The 22056-nt window shown below is 39.8% G+C and overlaps 1 non-coding gene across 1 annotated transcript; it reads right to left on the bottom strand.

The window, feature by feature from the left end:
* Positions 1-19742: 19742 nt before the first annotated feature.
* LOC125593574 lies at positions 19743-19849 on the bottom strand. Its single transcript, XR_007329477.1, has one exon. It is a non-coding gene; the product is annotated as a small nucleolar RNA R71 (small nucleolar RNA).
* Between the last annotated feature and the right edge of the window lie 2207 nt (positions 19850-22056).

Raw genomic sequence — 22056 nt, 5'->3', positions numbered from 1 at the left:
TGTCTGCACTAACTGTTGTATCTTTGAGATCAGGGCCATCAACCTTTTAGGGAGCCACAATAATGAAAAATCAACACCAAGATGTTGGAAATTATTATGAACTAAAGATAAATAGATCTTAAAAAAAAGGTTCACTAAAAAAAGTTATCTCTCCTTTTCTATCGTCTTCCTCTTTTCTCTTCTTCCCTGTTTATTATGTTTCTCATCTCATTTTTTCTGTTTCTTATCACTTTTCTGTCACAATCCGTTAAGTACAACCATGGGATTAACTAATATTTTTTCATCACCTTTTCGTGTTGTTTATTAAGAGAAATGAACTGATGATTTTGTTGGAAGAAAACCTTCGTATTTATAATGGAGGATTAATACAAAGGAATGAATGAAGGGATCCATTAAATGTGAGATCGTATGAGAAGTAGAGGGTAGGTATTAATGTGAATGTTAACGAAGATGCATGAACCAAGTTAATTTCTGTAACGGCGCCAGATTAAAGAAGTCTGTTCGGCTTCCAACTTACATCGATCGGAATCGTTCGTCACCGGTGAAACCGTTGGATTTCTATTGAAAGTTGACTGAATGAGAATTGTTGCTCGACGACCACTTTCCTTAAGTTTCGTATACATTTTTTTTTAGAGAAGATGTATTTGGACCGTAGTAAACACATAAAACCTATTAAACTCAAGAATTAATGAAGCATTGACTTTTGATTAACCGTGACACGTGTCGTCACCACAAACTCCGAATAAGTGACATGGAATCTGATGTGGATGGCCTAGGAGTGAAGGAAACCCTTCTTTATATATAAAGATATATATATATATATATATATATATATATATTAATTATATTAAATATTTAATTACCATATCCAGACGGACACCGGCGTGGAGTTTTTGACCCGTAGAGTGAAGCGTCGGCCCGTGGCCGTGCTCATATACCGTCTAACGGGAGGCAGAGCAAGATTCGGCGAATCTAATGGAGTCAGGATCCCGCCAATAACGCATGAGGCCATCCCACACCTCCGTGGTGGGCTCAGGGGGTTTGCCACGCTCATACCCCTTCACGATCCAGTCACCCTTCCAGTTGGAGACCGTGTCCAACAAGTGAGCTTTCGCCTTCGCGTTAAACGCTTTCTTCACCCTCTCATTGACCCCCATGGACCAATGGTATTTTTGCTGTAACAGAAAAAATTAAATTAAAAATTAGTTTTAAAACATTAAAAAAATCTAAATCATAAAAAATTAAAGTATATATAATTGATTAATAGTAACTTACAGCAAAAGATTTGAACCATGTGTTTCTGACGTAGATCGTGGCTCGGAGAAGTAACCTTTGATCGTCTCGGTTACGTTCCGAGCAACACAATTGTCAACCCCAAACCTGAAAAAAAAAACAAATTTAAAGTATAAATTATTTATTATTGTTATAAAAGAATTTAAAAAGAATTTAAAAAAAAAATGAAAGGTACCACAATGTTCCGTCCGGTCGGTCGGGGTCTAGGACTGATAAACCTTCTCTGCCTGGCTGAGCGAGAAGGTCCTCGACAGTGTACTGCGTGTAAGGAGCACTCGGAGGCACCATCAAATCGGGATGAATCCTGGCCGGCATCAGAGGAGCCATCGGAGGAGGTACAGGAGGAGGCACCTCTGGGACTTGAGCATGAGGAGCCGGTGGTGCAACGAATCGAGGAACCGATGGTTCACCAGAAGGAGGCGACCGAGAGACTCTCTGAGAATACTGTCTCAGGGACAGTCTCCGGACCCGAAGAACCGGGAGTTCAAGAAGAACCGGGAGCTGAAGAATACGGGTCTAAACGACTACTAGGCTCACCGAACATCTCTCTGTAATGGGGAGTAAGTCTGTTCTTTCGAACCTGGAAAAAATTTTAATTTTTAAAATTAACATCAACAGTAATTAACAAATTATGTAATTAACAAATTCTATAAATCTAGCTAAATTCCCTAGATTAACCACCTAATCAACACTAATTAACATAAAATCCGTAAACCTATCTAAATTCCCTACACTAACCACCAAATCTACCCTAAATTAATCAAATTAGAGAGGAAATAGAGAGAACCTACCATTGCTACGAAAGAAAGAGGAAGTGGAGACGAAATGGAAGTGAGAAGCTCGCGTGTATATATAAGAAATTAGTAATCCTCATAATTTCCTCATAAAGTTACGAGGAACTCGCGAGGCCCGTGTTTTTTTTACGAGGAATTAGCAAGTCCTGCGTTTTGTTTCCTCGTAATGTCCTCGTTAATTTACGAGGAAATAGCAAGGCCCATGTTTTTGTTTAAGATGAAATACCGCGTTTTCCTATTACGAGGTCTTTACGACGAATTCTACTTACCTGGAATTAACGAGTCCCGCGTTCTTTATTTTTAGGATTCGTCGTAAGTTCCTCGTTAGTTTACGAGGAAATAATGCGGATTATGTTTAAATCCCTAAAATTTGAAACCCCAAACTCCATCTTCCTTATCTTCTACTTCATATATTCCAAACCCCAAACCCATCTTCCCTTTCTAATTCCTTAATTTATAATCTCAATCTCTTCTTTCTAATTCAACCCCCCCCCCCCCCCCCCATTACCTTACACAAAATCAAATTATATAAATAGATTTTCATGATTAAATCCATCAAATCACATGCATTAAGTCTGAAAATCAATCATATTAAAAACAAATACATCAATCGGATACATCGACATTCTCGTCATCACTAGAAACATCATCACTTTCATTAAACTCGTCTTCAACAGCTTCGTCTGTGGCATCGTCGGTAAGATCTTCGTACTCATGATTATGCGGATCAATGAGAAGGATGTCAACAATTTGTTGTTCAGGTTCCTCGACTTCATTTATCTGTTCTTCTTGCAATGGTGGTTCTTCTCTACTGATGATTCGTCCACGAGGTGCAACTTTGATCACGGCTAACCAATTTATTCCCGATTCTCTCATCCGACGATTCTCTCATCCGAGGGTATGGAAAGAAGCTAACTTGGTATGCTTGTGAAGATAAGATGAAAGGCTCGAATTTGTTGTACCTGCAAAAATAAAAACAACATAGAAATTAATCATACAGATCATGTGCCAAAAAAAAGAGAACGTTGAAATACAGATCATGTATGAAAAAAGAGTTTGATCGATCAACCTGCAAAAATTAAGAGTTTGAGTTAATACCTGATTCTTCAACCACTTATTAAAGTGTTGATCTTTCCTTCTATCTACGTCACTTGTGGATATACCTGGGAATGTTTCTTCGACTTGAGAAACAAATATGAAAATGAATATTGTCTCCCTGACATTCCAAATGGACTAAATCCATCTATGCATAATCCGAGATACACATTCCGGCTATTGCTAGCGAATTCCGGATGTACTTTGTTAAAATGTTTCCAGGCTCTTGCATCTGATGGATGAGTCATCTCACCATCCGCCTGAGTATGCTCGGCATGCCATCTCATCCCTCCGGCAGTCTACTCAGATTGGTACAATCTTTTCAATCTGTCTGTAATTGGTAAGTACCCTATTACGTCCTCGTCCTTGCGGCTTGAATCGTGGCTTCTTGTAGAATCGACATTCTTCTAACTTCTCATCATCTCCCTAGTAGATCATGCAATTGTCGATGCAAACATCTATCATCTCTGAAGGCAACCCAAGACTATAAACTAGTTTCTGAATCTCATAATAAGAATCAGCAGACACATTGTCTTCCGGCAAATACTCATTAAGCAAGTCTTCCCATTCATTCATGCAACTTTCAGGTAGATTGTGATTAGTTTTAATATTCATCATTCTAGCAGCCAACGACAATTTAGAGAGATCTTCTCTACAACCACTGTAAAGTGGCTGATTCGCAGCATCTAACATTTCATAAAACTTTTTTTGCATCTATGTTAGGTTCTTCATCTTCATCATGAGCTACGAATGAATCAGCTACCATATCATGAACCCTGTCATAATCTACCATTTGCTCCTCCTGATGGTAACTATGTTCATTATGCAAATGATGATCAACCGGTTCTTCCTGAAAATTGCTATTACTACTACTACTACTAGATTCATTCTCATAATTATAACCTTCTCCATGTTAAAACCAGATATAGTAATTTGGCGTGAAACCTGTATTTATTAAATGCTTTCAAACATTTTCACGATTCGCCAATTTCGAATTGTTGCATTTCCGACAAGGACATAACATCTTACCGCTTTCTTGGGCGAGCGGTGTGAAATCTGCTTGATGCATAAATGTCTCCAGCCCTTCGAGGTATTCTTTCATCACTCTCCCGTTAGCATCTTTGTGCATATACATCCACCTCCGCAACTCGAAAATATTCTCAGAGCCCGAATTTTTTTTTTCTTTCACGTTTTTATTTTTTTTCTTGTTGGTGTGTTTAAAATGATGTTCAAACGTCCATATTTATAGGAAATTTTCGAATCTGGTAGTTGAAAGTTTACTACGAATTTACGCTGAAATTTAGTTAGGTAGCCGAAACAAAAAACGTGTTACAACTACAAAGTTGGTGGACTCAAAATTTTGTCGTTAAGTAAACGTAAATAATTTCCTCGTAAAGTAGAATCTCTATTGTTACGTCGAATTTACGAGGAAAAAATTTTTCCTCGTAAAAACCACGTTATGTACGTTGTGTTTACGAGGAAATCGTTTCGTCGTTATTTTACGACGAACTAACGTTGCTTTTAGATTTCTTCGTAAGATACTCGTAAAGTCGACGTAAATTTACGAGGATTAAATTTTTTCATTAATTTTAGTCGCTATAGTTGTGTTTTCTTGTAGTGTTTTTATTTTTAATTAAATTTCGGCTGAAGATATGAAAATTGGAGTCAAAGAAGAAAAAATACTTTATGTTAGGGTAAAATTAAATCAATTCTTGGTAATCTAACTAATACTAAAAGGGATATATGAGGAGTAGGGAGGTTCTCCACGTCCCCAAATAAAATCGACCAATCAGAACTCTCTTTTTTGCCACGTCAGCGACTTCCTTATATAAGTGGGTTCCGCATAGAAATTAAGTGGTTAATTAATCTTTACGTTTGTTATTTCCATCTGTTTTGTGGCATCACTCACTCCAATGCGTTCGGTGGCCCATTAATAGAATGTCCAGCTTAGGTCCATTTTACTAAAACCGTATTATGATAAAAAAAAATAAAAACCTTAACCTTAACCTTAACCTTTATACTTCTCAAATTGAATCCTTAAACTCTTAATCTTCATCTATCTCTACATCTTCCAGTCTTTACTCAACCCTTCGATAATGGCTGGGTTATATATCCGCTTCGAATTTCTCCCAGTTCATGTCGAACACCAGGCCCTTGCATCTCATTTCAATTCACAGTTTTTCTGAACCGGATTAGATTTCATCTACTCATCGAAAATGTCTTCCTCTGATTTTTCTGTTGCTCAAGCGAGTCATCTCATTCCATGCCCCCATATATGATATATGGGATTCGCGAAACGTCAAGACAAACGGTGAATTTATGAGAACCACCCTTCTCTTAATGGATGAAAAGGTATCATTATCTTCACTTTATCACAAATCGTATACTCCAACTCTGCCTTATCAATTCTCTAAATAATGTGTGGTTTTACTCTTATGTCTCCTGATGCAGAATTTTGTGATCCACGATCGCAAGTTTGACCATCTCTCTTGCAAACACAAACTTAGAACTCCATGGTATTTTTAAGGAATTTCAAAAAAATTCCTTACCATATAATTATGACACAACCATAGTGTAATATTTGATTTCGTTAACTTTCAGATGTTGTTGGGCAAATTTGGTCCGTCCAAGGGTGTGCCCTTAACAACGCTGCAGCAACAGCTCGATTTGTGGTACGCTTTCTCATTGACACATAAAGTCATTAACTGAGCTACAAAAAAATATAATCTTATCTCCATTTCCTCCTTATTTGAAATAACTCTTATATTCTCCAATACCAGTACGGTGGTTGTTTACCTGTCCTTATGGGACAAAGTTGCAGCAACGTTCAGGGGTCTTCTAAGCTCTGGCAATAAAACCCAATCTGTCAATCCTAAAATTATTGAGGTATGGTCATGTATTGTTAAGTTTACAACATGTTTACTTCTGTAGTTTCCGTAAATCTTTTACTTAATACCAGAGTCTGGAAAACTTGCTTATGCAGGTTACCTCTATCTAAACTCCACACCCGCATCCAAGTTTTATTTTGACAGGAACATTCCTGCCATCGAAGAGTTCACAAGCAGGTTACAACTAATTATGTCTTGGTTTAAATTCAAATTTAAATGTCTGTCAATCTTCGTCAAACATACGTTCTTCCTGCAGTTTGGGAGGTGCAGCAGCAGAGGTATTCCATGTATTGATACCATGGAAGGGATCAAAAAGAAAGAGCTTGTGTCAATTGGAGATTTAAACACGTTCATCTCCAACTCTAGCGATCAGGTAACACTCAGGGGTTGCAACAAATTTAGTTAATTCTTTGTGTCTTATAAATTGCACGAGCAAATGGTAACTCTTTTGAATCCGTTAAGACAGAGGAAGCCGATCTAGACAGAAAAGATTTAATCACATGGTAGCAGAAAAGATTTAATCACATGAAACTGAGACAGAACCAACTTATTAAAGATAACAAAATCTTACCCTGCCTAATCGTCCCCAACTTTAATGCAGCTGCAGAGAAACCAAATGGAGAAAGAGAAGAAAACAAAAAACACTTTAGCAGCAACTAAAAAAAAACCTTCGCTTAATCTATGCCCTCCAAGCAACACATGAACTTAAATAGAAAGGATGAAGAAACATACAACTCGAGCTGCAAAGGCACTACAACGCTGTGGAGCCTGGTATATTGTACGGTCCACGATATTATACATTAGCATCAATATAACCTTGTTATACGTTTGCATCGATATTATACGTCAGCATCTATATAATCTTGTCGGGACAATCTCAGTAGCATCACTGATCACATACTTTAAGCATGTCATCTTCCTGCGCAGAAAATTAAAAGCAAACGTTTTTAAAACCAAAAGATCAATCCTTTGATCCTCCAACACTATTCCACAACAGAAAAATAAAGAACAAGACACTAAAATTTTGAAATCGAAAGTAGCAAGGAGATGATAACAAAAGTTAGAGTGATCGAGAGGGTGGCCTTGGAGAGACTGGTCCCTGTTTTTCAATTCTGCAAGAATGATGAAGGAATTAGCCATTCTCGGATGGGTTGCTAAGAAAAAATTGCTTTTGGATATCGTTTGAGTTGTACTGATCATCGCATGAAGGACCGATATTTATAGTCGAAGCTTCAACGGTTACTGTGGAAAACGAAGAGATAGATTGATTGCTTCAAGTAGGCGGAGTAATAACGAAAAACTCAAGGAGTAAAGAAATGATTTATGGATTGGTGTGAAGTTACTGAATTCGGATCGGCGCTTAAAGTCTGAATCTCATCGTGGAGTTCACACGTGCAAGAGGATTAGGAAGAGGAAGGCGAAACCTAATTTTGGATGGGTCTCTAATATGGCTCAATGTCTGGGCCTACTCTAACTATTATAATAAAAGCTCAGATAATATTTGATAGATCAAAGAGCGCCGGGGAGCAAAAATCGCAGGAGCTCTGATGTCGCGACACGTGGCGCAAAACGCCCCTCTCTCTAGAGTGATGTAGACGCAGGAGAGGACATATAAGCCAATTTTTTATTATATATATATAATAAAGATCTCCTTCTTACCTATTAACCTAGTCGTCATCACGAAAAGATAAAGATCTCCTTCTTACCTATTAACCTAGCCGTCATCACGAAAAGTGATATCACTCAAATTACCCTAAAAAGTGAATTAATCTCTCAAATAAGAGGTTTAGATGTAGTACTTAAGGATCGAATCCACATAGACTCTAGGATTACACAGTAGATTTATAGTCTTCGAAATAAAGCTAGACAAATAGGTTTTAAGCAGTAAATGAAGTAGTGAACAAGGTAGTTGTTCGATTGGTTTGATTTGAGGTTGTTAACAGTTGGGAAAATAGCTAGATTCAGGTATTATCTCAGGTATGATAAGTAAGCAACTTATTTGGGCTATTAGGGGTTTATAGATATTAATTGTTCTCAAAATCAAACTTGGGTAAAATAAATTGGATTATCTATATCTAGATCTCGGATTTCAACTTTCGTATATCAATCACGAGAAAGTGTTGATCAATGATTCTTAAAGAATACCGATCGATACACCTTTCCAAATATCGATCGAAACAACGATTGTCGCGTCGATCGATGCTTCTTCTAGAATGCTTTAAGAGCGGGTTTTATTACTGTTCTCTAACTTACTAGACCAACTTTCGTGTGTATCTAGTCAGTTAGATCATACTAGTTTAGTTTCAGGTATTGGTCCAATCTATTGCTTGTCTCAATTAATCCTAGGATCTAAGTTAAAGGGTGATAAAACCTAAACTTAGCATTAAGAGTAACTAGATGAAGAACTATATTTTAAACACCCTAGCAACAGTTCATGTTAGCAATACATAAATCAACCTTATGAGAAACCTAAATCTAACAGTAAGACTACTCAGCAATATTCATAAGAGACATAGTTATGATGGTATGAATAATACTTTAAATAAATGAATAACAAGAGAAACAATAAATAGAGTAAAGATAGCAGGGGAGTTCAAGATCTTCTCTGTTATGAAATTCAGATCTCTCTCTCCACGCCTAAGCTCTCTCTCCAATGGTAATTGGATTGCTTCTCTCCAAACTAGGTCTAAAAGGTTTCTAGGCAAGTCTGCCTCTAAAATGGTACAAAATCTTCAATAATATAGCCTAACAGGCGGCAAGGGACTTAAGATGTAATTATTGGAACTTTTGTGAAACTTGCAATCTACTAATTTGTCATTAACTCGCGGGTGGCTTCGCTGTCGATCAATGGTAAGAACCTTCCGTCGATCGATTATTCTTGGTAATTACCGGTCGATATTCTGATTCAATAATCGACACCTTCTCTGTTTCCAGCAAAGCTCTCAAAAAGTCTCCAAATTGCCCCCAAATTCATCATTTTCCTCAAGTAAGTACTTGAACCTGTAATTACTCTAAAAAGGGTCCAAATCCATATAAAAGACTCTAAAAACATATATAAATCATGGTTGAAAATGAGTAAAATCCATGACCTATCTACTCCCTCAGACTTACCCTTTTGCTTGTCCTCTAGCAAAATAAGAGCAGTCTCTCTGAGAGAGGTTTGAAAACAACGGGAACTCACCTAATTTTTAAACTTAGAATCATCACTTCTAATATGTTGCTAACCGCATCAATGAATTCCTAACTTTAGAAGCACATCATAGAATATCCTAGTATAGCTTCCAAATTCATCTAGCCAACAACTCAACAAATCTTGTCTGACACTCTCCTTCACTAACCTCATTTCTTGCATAAATAAAAGTGTAGGCTTTACCTTTGGAGTATCGATCACATGATGCAAGGATGCTCAAAAACGTATCTGAACCTGCAGGTAAAAAGAAGTTCCTATCCTCTCTCTCTCCTTATTTCTCTCTCAGTCAAAGTCTGCTTTCATCACAGGATCATTGACCAAGATTGGACAAGCTTCCATGAATTAAGCTTTAATGGTTTTAACCACCAAATCATGTTCACTTCTTTTTGACCTATATCCTATGATTCTTTGTGAATCAAGCCTTAATGGTTGTAGCCACCGAGTCATGTTCGAATCTTTTACGTTTAGAATTCTTATGAATCAAGCCTCAATGGTTGTAGCCACCAAGTCTTTTTAAATTCGAAATAGAGAGAGAGAGGGTGATAAATCCACACAAGGTTTTACCTTCCAGACTTTTTTGAAGTATCCAATCCCATGTATACCAAGCCCCAAGGAAAACAGTTGAGTCGGGTTAGGTTGGAGGTCAGATTTGGTTCCTTCAAACATTCTCAGCAAGTGTTGTCATAGTTGACAGGTTGATCCACTTTAGTATCTCTAGTACTTTTTGCAGTCAGTAAGTCTAAGAGTGGCGCTATAGAATGGTTAAAAAACATGTAAAAATCTAAAGAAGTTCATTGTCCCCTTCTTGACTCGATAAAACTCTTTTTAGGAAACATTTTAATAAGAATCAAATAACAAACTAGTATCAGTAAATACCTCTCCCAGACTTAAATTTCACTGTCCTCAGTGATATTCAATCTAAGATTGGTTAGAGAATAGATCATAAATACTTAGTTAGATGTTAGACAAGAGAAAAGATTTTCGTACCCTTATGTCTCGAGCGTCGATTGACATAAGCACCTCTTTGTTGATTGATGACGCGGAGACAGAAAATTTATGTGCTAGCTGCAACGTGTTAAAGGGTCCAACTCATCACAATATGAGTATTAGTTAGCAAGGTTAGCTCTGTTAGACACTTCAAACACATGCTAGATCAGCAATATATAAACTCAAGTCATAACATAATAGAATAAATCCGAAAAGAGATCCTAATAGTATGATAGCAAAATAGAACATAAGTAGATAGGGATAGAAATATGATGACTAGTCCTCATCAGTAGTCTCATCGGTGGTCTCCTTGGAGTCGTCCCTACGCTGGCGTGATGGTCCTGCAGCTGATGGTAAGCTGGCTCTGACACTCGCCCTGCTCGAACAGCGGCATCTCGATACTTTAGCCCAGATGGCGGTAAGAGCATCAACTACGACGCGCTGGAAATCTCCCTCAAGTCGTGTAGACATGTCTGGCATAGGCGGGAATGGTGGGAGTGTTGGCTCTGAATACTCTTGATGAGGTCCTGCAGCTCGCTGTACGGTGTAGCGGCGTGGCATGGTAGCTGGGTCACGAAGGAGGCGCAGATCAAGGTGAAACTGGATGCTGGCGAGGCCGTCTGAGAAGTATGTGACTTAACGCCTGGGTAGCTCTATCCAGTCTATGCCATCCGCGTCCCTGAAACTCCAGTAGCGACTATCCTTGAGCCAATGTGCGCTCGTCAGGTGTGTTGTATCCATATAGACGCGCTGGCCAACAACCTCAGCCTCATCCAACGGTATCCTGCAGTGCATGAAGATCGGTGTAAGCAGAATCCCGACCATCTACTTCTTTGCTCCCGCTGTCTGGAACGGCTTCATCTTGAGCTTGACGAGGTGCTCAGCGAAAAGGGCTCTAAGGTTGGGCCACATGTCGTCGTCGTCTGGCTCCGCTATACCTTCCATGTGAACCATGCTCCTGACCGCATAGTAGACTAATGAGAGCTCATGCACCCGAACCTTGTTCGGTTCCATCTTGCACAACATAGTGTTGGCAAGGGCCTCGATGAAAGTAGCGCAGAGTCGGGTGACAAATGTCCGTGTGAGTGGCTGAGCCTGACTCGAAATGGCCAGAAGCTATATGCTCCCAGAACTGCGATCTCCCCGTGAAACCTGGAACAGAGGCAAGCTGAAGGCACGAGTTCTGAAACCCGTAGATGGTGCAGAGAGTCATGAGAGGGACTCTGTAACGGATGATGTGGATGAAGAAAGTCAAGGTACCCTCGTTCGCCCTTTTCACCCTCTCGTTGGCGTAGTAGACCTGCACCGTGGCCAGGAACTGACGGACCAGCTCCGGGTAGAGGCTGTGTGGGTTGGTGGCCATATTACCCACTCCCAACTCCACGAACATGTCCTCGAGGTCTTCTTTGATGCCCATCGGTCTAATCACATCCGGATCAACGAACTGTGTCGGCTCAATGGAAACCTTCAGCCACTCGTTGTAGAACATGCTGTCATAGTCATCCCACGCATCCCTGATCTCACGGTTTATGCATTTCGTGCTTTTGACCGCATTACGAGGGTGATCGAAGTGTGCAAAGAGTGGGATGGGGTCTTCTTCCCACTCTCTTGGCCAAGGGTCTCGGTCGTGAACTGGTGGTGGAGGGGGAGCTGCGCTGGTGCTGCCGATGTCGAATCTCCTCTTCGTTCTCTTCTCATTCAACCACTATAAAGAGAGAGAGTAAAGATAGCATAATAAGATAGCGTTCTGGTTCAGAATGTTATTTTTGACATAACTCATCATTTAAGATAGCGTTTTGTTTTATCGATGCCATAAAAAAGCCATATATAATTTTAAAACGTTATCTTTAGTCTAGGCCGAAAATAATTTCACTTTTCCCGCGGCTAAGTAGAAGTGAGCCAAATATATTCATTTTTCCACACTTAAAAACAAAAAAAATTTAGCCCCCCCCCCGCCTCTCTCGCTCTCTCTCTCGACAACCCTCTCCCCCCAAAAGAAAACCCTAGTCTGAAGCTCTGGAAGTCGGTGAAGCCTCCTGCCTCAAATCTGTCTGCGGCGGCGCTGAGGCAAGCTAGGTGACGGCCGATCTCTGGAGTTTCGGTGAGCGGTGTGAAGAGGAGATCCTGAGATGGGTCTGCTTTCGACGGGGGGCGAGCACGCGGTGGAGGAGCTCACGGCGGAGAGCTTCGACGGCGTGGATATCGCTTTGTTCAGCACCGGAGGATCCATAAGCAGAAAGTTCGGACCTTTGGCGGCGGAGAGAGGAACGGTCGTCGTCGTCGACAATAGCTCCGCGTTTAGAATGGCTGACGGCGTTCCGTTGGTGATACCCTGAGGCGGTGAAAGGGATTAGAGTGGGAAATGGTAAAGGGGTCTTGATTGCGAACCCTAATTGCTCGACGATTATCTGCTTGATGGCCGTTATGCCTCTTCATCATCACGCCAAGGTTCAATTAATTTTCTGAGTTTAAACTCTGGGTTTTGTGATACTATGAGTAACGTTTGATTGGTTATATCACAGGTGAAGAGGATGGTGGTTAGTACGTATCAAGCAGCTAGTGGTGCAGGTGCTGCAGCTATGGAAGAGCTTATGCAGCAGACTCGCGAGGTTTTGTCTGATGTTTAAGTGCTGTGGCATCAAGCGGTTAGTCTGATTCATGTATGCTTCGTCCTCTTGCTTGTTTGTAACCAAGGTTATTAATACTGATTTTAATTACTTACTATCAGCTCTTTGTGACTCTTGTTGCTAAGATGAAAAAAAAAAAGAGTTCAACCTGAATATTTCTTTTAAATTGTCTGATCATGTTCTTCTGGAGTGTAGAGGCCTAAGGCTCTTACGGTTGATGACAAGATGATGGTTCTTGGATGCAAGTAAGCTGATAATTTTAAATTAAAAAAAACTACGGTGGCAATAACCACGGAAGAGGCGTCTGGTAACATATCAGACAGCTCCAATATCTCTACCTGAAGGCTCTTGGAAACAGGTAGAGAGATCTTCTTGAGTCTCTTACAAGTTTGAGAGATTGAATCTTTCTTGCTTGTTTAGGTAGCTGGTGGAGTTACAGCTGCTAAAGAGTTCCTCTGAGGTAAGACTCCTTTCTTTTGTCTCAGCTTGATTGAGAGAGTCAATCTTAAAACAATTGAGTGTTAACCCTCAAAGCATGAACACAGTCTATGGCTTATTTTTTCCAGACACTAACAACTGAAGATCGATTACATGTTGCAGTGTGGGCCAAGAGTTTGTAGTGCTTGTACTAATCAGCACAGTCTGCTACTTCATATTCCTTGAATATTTACTGGTAATGCTTGTTTTATTCTCCTGAGGTGTCCCAAAACACGGGCTCTATGTTCTTTAAATGTCATTACAAAGATTACATGACATGACAAGGGTTCTTTATATGTTCTGCAGGTTCGTAGCTTGAATTTACACTTTAAAATATGATTTTTTTTGTGTTTTCATGTTCTTTTGTCTCTTGTTCATGTTATTTTGTTTGTGGCTTGTATACAACCTCCTATTTTACACTTTAAAAAATATGATTTTTTTGTTTCTCATGTTCTTTTGTGTCTCTTGTTCAGCTGCTGAGAGACAGAAGATGTTGGAAGACATGGAACGAGACTTCAAAGATTCTCAACATACCCTTCCTACCTGTAGCCGCTACAAAAGATCTTGAATAACTAATCTGAGACAAATTTTGATGTATTGTTACAGCTGCTAAGAGACAGTATGCTTGAAGAAATTGAACGTGAATTCGAAGGTATCTTATTATCAAATGCAATAGAATCCAACTAAACGAGTTCACTGATTATGATCAACTGTTTTGTATTAAATCTTGTTTCAGCTGCTAAGAGGAGGTAGCAAAAGGGTGGGTCGCTAGCCTCAGAGACATTAGGTTTAGAGTGGAGAAGGTCCAAACTCGGGTGTGTTACTAGAAAACGGTGACGTTGGGGTACTCGTTGTGACGGCGTCGGTCGTAGTGTGGTGTGGCCTAAGGAGATAGAACGTTAGGTATAGAATTTTATGTGTAGATTTATTTTTTTTGGAAAAAAAAAATTGGTTTAGTTTGGTTTAGTTTGTATACAGTTCATAAATATGTAAACAATTTCGATATATAAATTTTAAAAATATTTTTATTTGCATTTTTTATTTTTTATTTTATATTTAATAAGACTATAATAACAATTATTATCTGCTATTATAAGTTATACAATTGCACAATTAATAAAATGCTATTGAACTGGTACTTTAACATAGCACAAACTAAATGCTATTTAAAGTGCCTAAGAAAAGATTGCGTAGAAGATACAACGTTCGCCAAAATGCTGTGCTAGCTTGTAATAATGTTTTCCTCATGCTATATATGAGCCGTTTTCTTTTAGTGAGCTGAAACTAAAGTTCACAAAAGAGAATCAGTGTTCAATATTGATCGATAGTTTTGTGTCGATATCGATCGACATATCAGTGTTAAAACCGATTGATGGAAGTGTAGTATCATCGATTGATATTTCCATTGCGAAAACCTGCAAAAACCCATTAAATGCAATTTCGTCTGCATAGCATAATAATCATTAAAATCGTTTCGTAATCCCTATTCTATCGTTCCATCAACACAAATTGATCTATACACGCCCTATAATCCCGGTTGTAGTTCATCTTCTATCTCAACCCTAACATGCACGAAAATTTAGAAAATTAAGAGTTCATACCATGTTGATTCATTGATTAAGTGAATTAAACAGATAAGGGGTTGAAAATCGAGTAGATTGAGCTAAAGAATCGTCCGATTTGGTCGAGAAACAAGAGAGAAAGCAAGGAGCGGATGTTTCGAAAGGGTTTTTGGTTTTGTTAATTTTTGACTTAATGTTAACTTAAGTAGGTCCGTGTTTTGCATTTTCTGTCGATCGACAGCCGCTACGATTTTTGTTTTGTTTTGTTTTTTCTTTATACTTAAACTAAATTCTGAAAATTCTAAAACTAGAAATGGGTTGCCTCTCATTCAGCGCTTATTTTAAGTCTTGAGCTTGACTTAAGATCCGATCTGTCTAATGATCAGGAAGGCCTAAATGTAAAGGCCTACTATTTGGCGGTTTTGCCCAATAATGTTTCACTCGTTGCCCATTCACTGTAAATTCTTCCCCTTTATCATTTATAAGTGTAATGGCTCCATAAAGTTTGACATCCACAATAGTGAAAGGACCTGACCAACAAGATCGGAGTTTTCCAGGAAACAGAGTAAGCCGAGAGTTATATAACAGTACTTGTTCATTTGGTTCGAACTGTCTAGAGATGATCTTTTTATCATGATATGCTTTTGTATTCTCTTGATATATTTTCGAGTTCTCATAGTCTAAGTGTCTGATTTCATCCAGCTCGTTAAGCTGCATGAGTCTCTTTTCGGCAGCTGGTTTAGTGTCGAAATTTAACAATTTTAATGCCCATGCTGCTTTGTGTTCTAGCTCAACTGGTAAGTGACAAGATTTTACATAGAGCAGATGAAATAGGGTTGTTCCTAGTGGAGTTTTGAATGCAGTTCGGTAAGCCCAAAGTGAATTGTCCAGTTTTCTAGACCAATCTTTCCTAGAGGTTCGTACAATCTTTTCTAAGATTTCTTTGATCTGTCGATTTGAGACTTCTACTTGTCCACTTGTTTGCGGATGGTAAGGTGTAGCAACTCTATGGTGCACTCCGTTTTTCTGGAGTAATCCGTCAAAAACTTTGTTGATAAAATGAGAGCCACCGTCACTGATGACTACTCGAAGAACTCCAAATCTTGGAAAAATAATGCTCTTGAAAAGCTTGATAACTGCAGATGCGTCATTTGTCGGGGAAGCTACTGCTTCAACCCATTTGGATACATAATCAACAGCAACTAGGATGTACTCGTTCCCGTACGAGGAAGGGAAAGGACCCATGAAGTCTATCCCCCAGCAATCAAAGACTTCTACCTCTAAAATAGATTTCTGGTCCATTTCATGTCTTTTGCTGATTTTTCCACTTCGTTGGCATCTGTCGCATTGTGCTATATATGCATGAGCATCGCGAAACATGGTTGGCCACCATAATCCTGCTTGAAGAATTTTTGATACCGTTTGAAAGGTTACAAAATAGCCAGGCCGTAGTCGGATCCATGGCATTGGAATAAAATGTCTGGTGTTTCAGTTTCGGCAACACAACGTCTATATATCCCGTCAGGGAAATGTCTGTAGAGGTATGGTTCATCCCAATGATATCTCCTAACTTCTCTCAATTTTTATTTCTTGTATAACCCCTGAGTTCTTCAGGTTCTACGTCAGCAGCTAGATAGTTTACTATAACTATATCAGCGTACCAAGGTCTATTCCTTAAACTTCTTTCGACTGCATGCACCCCCCCCCCCCAACTTAAACTTCTATCTCCGGGAGTATCGTGTTCAGGATGTAAGGTGTTGCAGGCGACACTGACTTTTATATCAATAGTGATGGTTATGGAGGAAGTGTCTTGGTCTTGATCATCGGGAGTGTCGATTGACGCAGCATCGCTGGTGTCGATCGATGGCTCCTCTGATGTAAGACATACGTTACCGACGAATGATGAATCCGTTTGGTAAACATTCTCTGTCGGCAAGAAATCGTCGACATGGACGTCATCCTCTACTCGTATTCGGGAAAGGTGATTTACGACTCCGTTTTCTACTCCTCGTTTGTCTTTAATCTCTAAGTCAAATTCCCGGAGTACCAGGATCCATCGCAAGAGTCGTGGTTCCGCTTCTTTCTTCTGCATTAAATATTTTATCGCAGCGTGGTCGGTGTGAACAATGACTCGCGAACCGACTAGGTATTGGCAGAATTTTCCAAATGCATAAACTACAGCAAGTAGTTCTTTTTCTGTTGTTGCATAATTCCTTTGTGCCTCATCGAGAGTTCGACTGGCATAGTAAACAACATGTAACTTTTTGTCTCTCCTTTGGCCTAGAACTGCTCCTACAGCGAAATCGCACGCATCACACATAATTTCGAAAGGAAGATTCTAGTCAGGTGCTTGTACGACGGGGACAGTTATTAAGGCTTTCTTTATCTCTTCAAAAGCTTTTACGCATTCCGGTGTGATGTTAAATTTAAGTTCTTTGCATAGGAGGGTTGTGAGTGGTCTGGCAATTTTGCTGAAATCCTGTATAAACCTCATATAAAATCCGGCATGCCCGAGAAAATTTCTCACATCTTTTACGTTTGTGGGTGCAGGTAAACCGGTCATTACCTCAATTTTGGCTCGATCTACTTCTATACCAGTAGCAGATACTTTGTGTCCAAGGACGATTCCATCGCTAACCACGAAGTTGCAGTTTTCCCAATTTAGAACAAGGTTCTTTTCTTCACATCTTTGATATATTTCATATTTGCATTGTTTTAACCATCCATTTTGTACATATTGATCATATAAATTAGAAATTAAGCATCTTTAGGATCCATATTGCATTCATATGTCTTTATCAGGTATTGGAGTGTCCTATGGAGCGATTTGGAGTGTTTAGAAGATTTGTGGTTCAAGAAGAGATGGAAAGTGAACATTGGTCGAGTTGGAGCAAGCCGACGCGAGGTCGAGACCATGGGATCGCCTACCCGCGTAGCCTAACCTAGAAAGCGAGCCGACGCGAGGTCGAGGACGCAGGATCGTGGACCCGCGCGCATAAAAGAGAAGCCTCGACAACAATCCGACGCTGGGTGGAGCACGGCTTACCCGCGCGCATGACAGAGACGCTCGACGACAATCCGACGCGAGTTGGAGCACGCGGGGTCTCCTACCCGCGCGCAAGATGAGACGTTTGGCGACAATCCGACGCGGGTTGAAACGACGCGGGTTGGGGCCGATGAACTTTACCCGAGTCGTAACTTTGCCTTAGTCGAATTTACACATTTTTAAGGGCTTTTTAGACTTTTTAATGGAAACCATTAGGTTTTCTAGGGATTGTATAAATACCCTTATTATCCAAAAGTTGGGACTTATCTTATTATCTATCAAATCAAAGACCATTTTTGGAGTGAAAGATCTATACTTGATCATTATCTTTTGTGATTGCTTGATTGCTTTGATCATTAATCATGTTTAGACTTAGATCAACTAATGATTTAGTGTCTACCATGATAATGAGTAAGTAGTCATCTTTGGATTCATGGGTTAGGATGATTAGGATGATTAAGTGATGATCTAGAATGTTTCGAATAGATTAATATGTTTCCTTGTTTGATTAAGTGATCTTAATGCTAATCTAGAGTTGGCCAACTCAGATTAGAAATTTAGACATTTCATCGCCTGAAAGGTGTTTGATGAAATGTCTGAGCCAACTCAACATGCTCTTAACTTACCCTACCAAAGACATTTGATGTTGGGGGAGTTTTGATAGTTGAATGATCTATTCTTAATGATTGCTAGCTAGACACAAACCAAAGAAATTTGATGTTTGATCTATGAGAGTAAATGAGCTTTTGTATTAATAAATAACTAGCTTAGAAATGTTATCTAGAGTTAGGGAAATGTGTTGATTGAAGCTTGCCATTTTAGATTAAACCTTAGTCATCTGAAATCAAATTCCTATACCCATGGCTCCTCCTTTATCCAATTGCTTGAAAGTTCCTAGTTAGTTGTGTTAGAACATTGTTAGTTTAATCAAACCACTTCATTGAACTGAATGCACTTAGATTAAGTTTGAACCTTCATTCTCTTTGCTTCAAAATGCTTAGAAATGAATGGACATCTTAAATACTACATGATTTGAATTAGGACCCTTGAAAAGGCCATTTCAAATTTGGCGCCGTTGCCGATTCTAAGTTGATTTTGACATTGAGATTTGATCCTTACTTGAGACTAAGTCTTATTATTATTATATCTAGTACTGATACTCTCTCCTAGCCTTTTTGTATCTCAGGTGCATGAACTTGCGGAGCGGAAGTCAAACAGACCTAGTTCCAAGAGTTGAAGACATTAGAGCACTTGAAAGGGATATTGTAAGGAGAAGAAGAGAAGAAGAGAAGAAGAGCAACATGCTCACTTAGACAGATTGGGGTTTGTGATGGATCAACATCAGAATCAGCCTCAAGATGGAGAGGGTAATGACCAAGGAGGTACCAACCTTAGGCGACAACACCCACCGCGCCAAGCTAGAGCTATTGGCACACATGATGAGCCCAATATCCATGGGCATAGAGCTGGCATCAGAGCACCAGCTGTGGAAAACAACAACTTTGAGATCAAGTCAAGCTTGATAAACATGATCCAGAGCAACAAGTACCATGGTCTTGCCTTGGAGGATCCACTAGACCACTTGGATAACTTTGATAAGCTGTGTGGAACAACAAAGATCAATGGTGTCTCTGAAGATGCATTCAAGCTAAGGCTGTTTCCATTCTCTTTGGGAGACAAAGCTCACACATGGGAGAAGAGCCTTTCAAGAAATTCAATCACGACATGGGATGAGTGCAAGAAAGCTTTCCTCACCAAGTTCTTCTCTACTTCAAGAACTGCTAAGCTAAGGAATGAAATCTCTAGATTTCATCAAAGGAATCTTGAAGGCTTTGGAGAAGCATGAGAAAGGTTCAACAACTACATCTCTCAATGTCCTCATCATGGCTTCAATATGGAGAGTTTGTTTAGTACTTTCTACAGAGGTGCTTTGCCTAAATTTAGAAGCCACCTTGATACTGCTAGCAATGGTTTCTTCTTGGGGAGAACTGAAGCATATGCTTTGGAGATTGTAGAGAATATGGCTAAGAGTGATTCAGTCTACAATGATGAGCATGATAGAAGCAACAGAGGCAGTGGAGGTGATGACACAAACACAAAGAAAAAGTTGAAGGCTCTACAAGATAAGATGGATTTGCTTCTTTCTGATAGAGCCAAACAAGAGAAAGTAAACTTTGTTGGTGAGCAGAAACAAGAGGAGACAGTTGTGGTTCATGAAGTTGATGGTCTAGAAGGTCAAGAAGAGGTATGTTTTGTGAATGCTAATGGGACATGGTACAAGAAGGAGCCTAACTTTCAGTACAACAACTACCAACAAAAGCCCTTCTACAACAACCAACAAGGTGGTTACCAAGCTAAGCAAAACTACTCTCAAGGCTTCTCCTCCAAAGGAAATCAGTCTACACAAGGCTAAGCCGGATCTTCTACTTCTGCTCCACAAGAGAGTAGCACTGATGCAATGTTGAAACAGATCTTGGAGTCCCAAACTAGAAGTGAGAAGCACATTGGATATGAGCTGAAGAACCTTCACACCAAAGTTGATGGAAGCTACAATGACCTCAACAACAAGTTCCTACAACTCTCCTCTCACTTCAAGGCTTTGGAGAATCAGTTTTCCTCTATGCCTTCAACCTCCAAGCGCCCAATGAGATCTCTACTAGGAAAATTAGAGCAGAATCCCAAAGAGTATTGCAATGTTATCCTCTCTACTACTTCTTCTGAGATTGAGCTGAGTGATCATGAGAAAGAGGTGGATCAAATTGACAGCTTCTTGTATGGAACAGAATTTGTTTCCCAGGCTGCATGACAGATTGTGGATAAGATTGAACACAAGGCTATGGAGAGGGTAAAGGCACACGCTGAACTTAAGGTTGCAGCAGAGAATCTGAAGAGTGATGAGCACAAGGCTGAGAATCAAGTTGAAAGAGAGGTTGTGCATAGGCTAAAGGAAGTAAAGTTGAAAGGAACCACTGAGGTTGAGCAGTCACCTTATGATAAGCTCCCATTTCCACAAAGGGTCCTCACCAAAGCTCAAAAGAAGGTGATCTCCAAGTTCAGAAAGGACATGAGTGCTGTAGGAGTCAAGCTTCAAGAGATCCCACATATGCGTGATGCTCATGTTCAAATGATGCTCATCAGGGACATTCTACCTCACAAAGAAGAAGTAGCAGAGCTTCTAGACATCTCTACTATGCAGCTTGATCCACCAGTCACACCAAAGTCTATTCCCAAACTAGAAACCCAAGGGCAGTTCACCTTGTCTTGCTCCCTTGGTAAGTTCACACTTGATGATGCTCTTGTTGATTCTGGTGCAAGTGTGAATGTGATCTCAATGGAGATGGTGAAGAGTCTTGGGATTGAAAACATGGAACTAAACACATCCTTACTAATGTTTGGGGACTCCTCTTCTACAACTCCAATTGGTCTCATCAAGGACTTTCCTTTGAAGATTGGAGCTTGCACCATTCCTATTGACCTCACTGTTTTGAAGATGGCAACTGGGAAGAGAGTCCCATTGATCCTTGGAACACCATTTCTCACAACAGTAGGAGCTTGCTTTGACTTTGCCAACAAGAAGGTCACACTCCTCAATATAAACAAAGTTGTCTCCTACCCAATCAAGTTTCCAATGATGAATGTTGAGTACTGTGGAACCATCACTTGTGGAGAACCTTCCATTGAAAATATTAAGGATGAAATGGTTGTTAGTGGAAAAGAAGGTCTTGATGGAGAGTCCTCTAAAGAGATATGTGATGAGCACTTGCAAAGTGCTACAAAGGAGGAGGTGAGTAGAGCCACAAAGGCTGCTCATGACAAGAAGAAGATGATGAAAGAACCTCACCCTCCACCTCTTGATATGATGCCACACACTCTCACTCTTCACCCAATGAAGTTCAAGGATGGAGCTATTGAGTACAAGATAAAATGCAAGGGAAAGTCTACACCATTCTCAAGTGCAAAGGCCATCATCACTCCACAGCTCCAAGATGATCCAATCAAGCTTCAAGAGCTTCTCTCTCAAGTTCTCACCATCACTCTTGAAAGTGGGAAGAATCGTCCTTCTCCACTCTCCGCTTGAGGTACCACTCCAACCTTTC

This window comes from Brassica napus, chromosome C9, assembly GCF_020379485.1.
Source record: "Brassica napus cultivar Da-Ae chromosome C9, Da-Ae, whole genome shotgun sequence".
In the NCBI taxonomy this organism is placed as follows: Eukaryota; Viridiplantae; Streptophyta; class Magnoliopsida; order Brassicales; family Brassicaceae; genus Brassica; species Brassica napus.
This window is presented reverse-complemented; position numbering and strand designations above follow the sequence as displayed.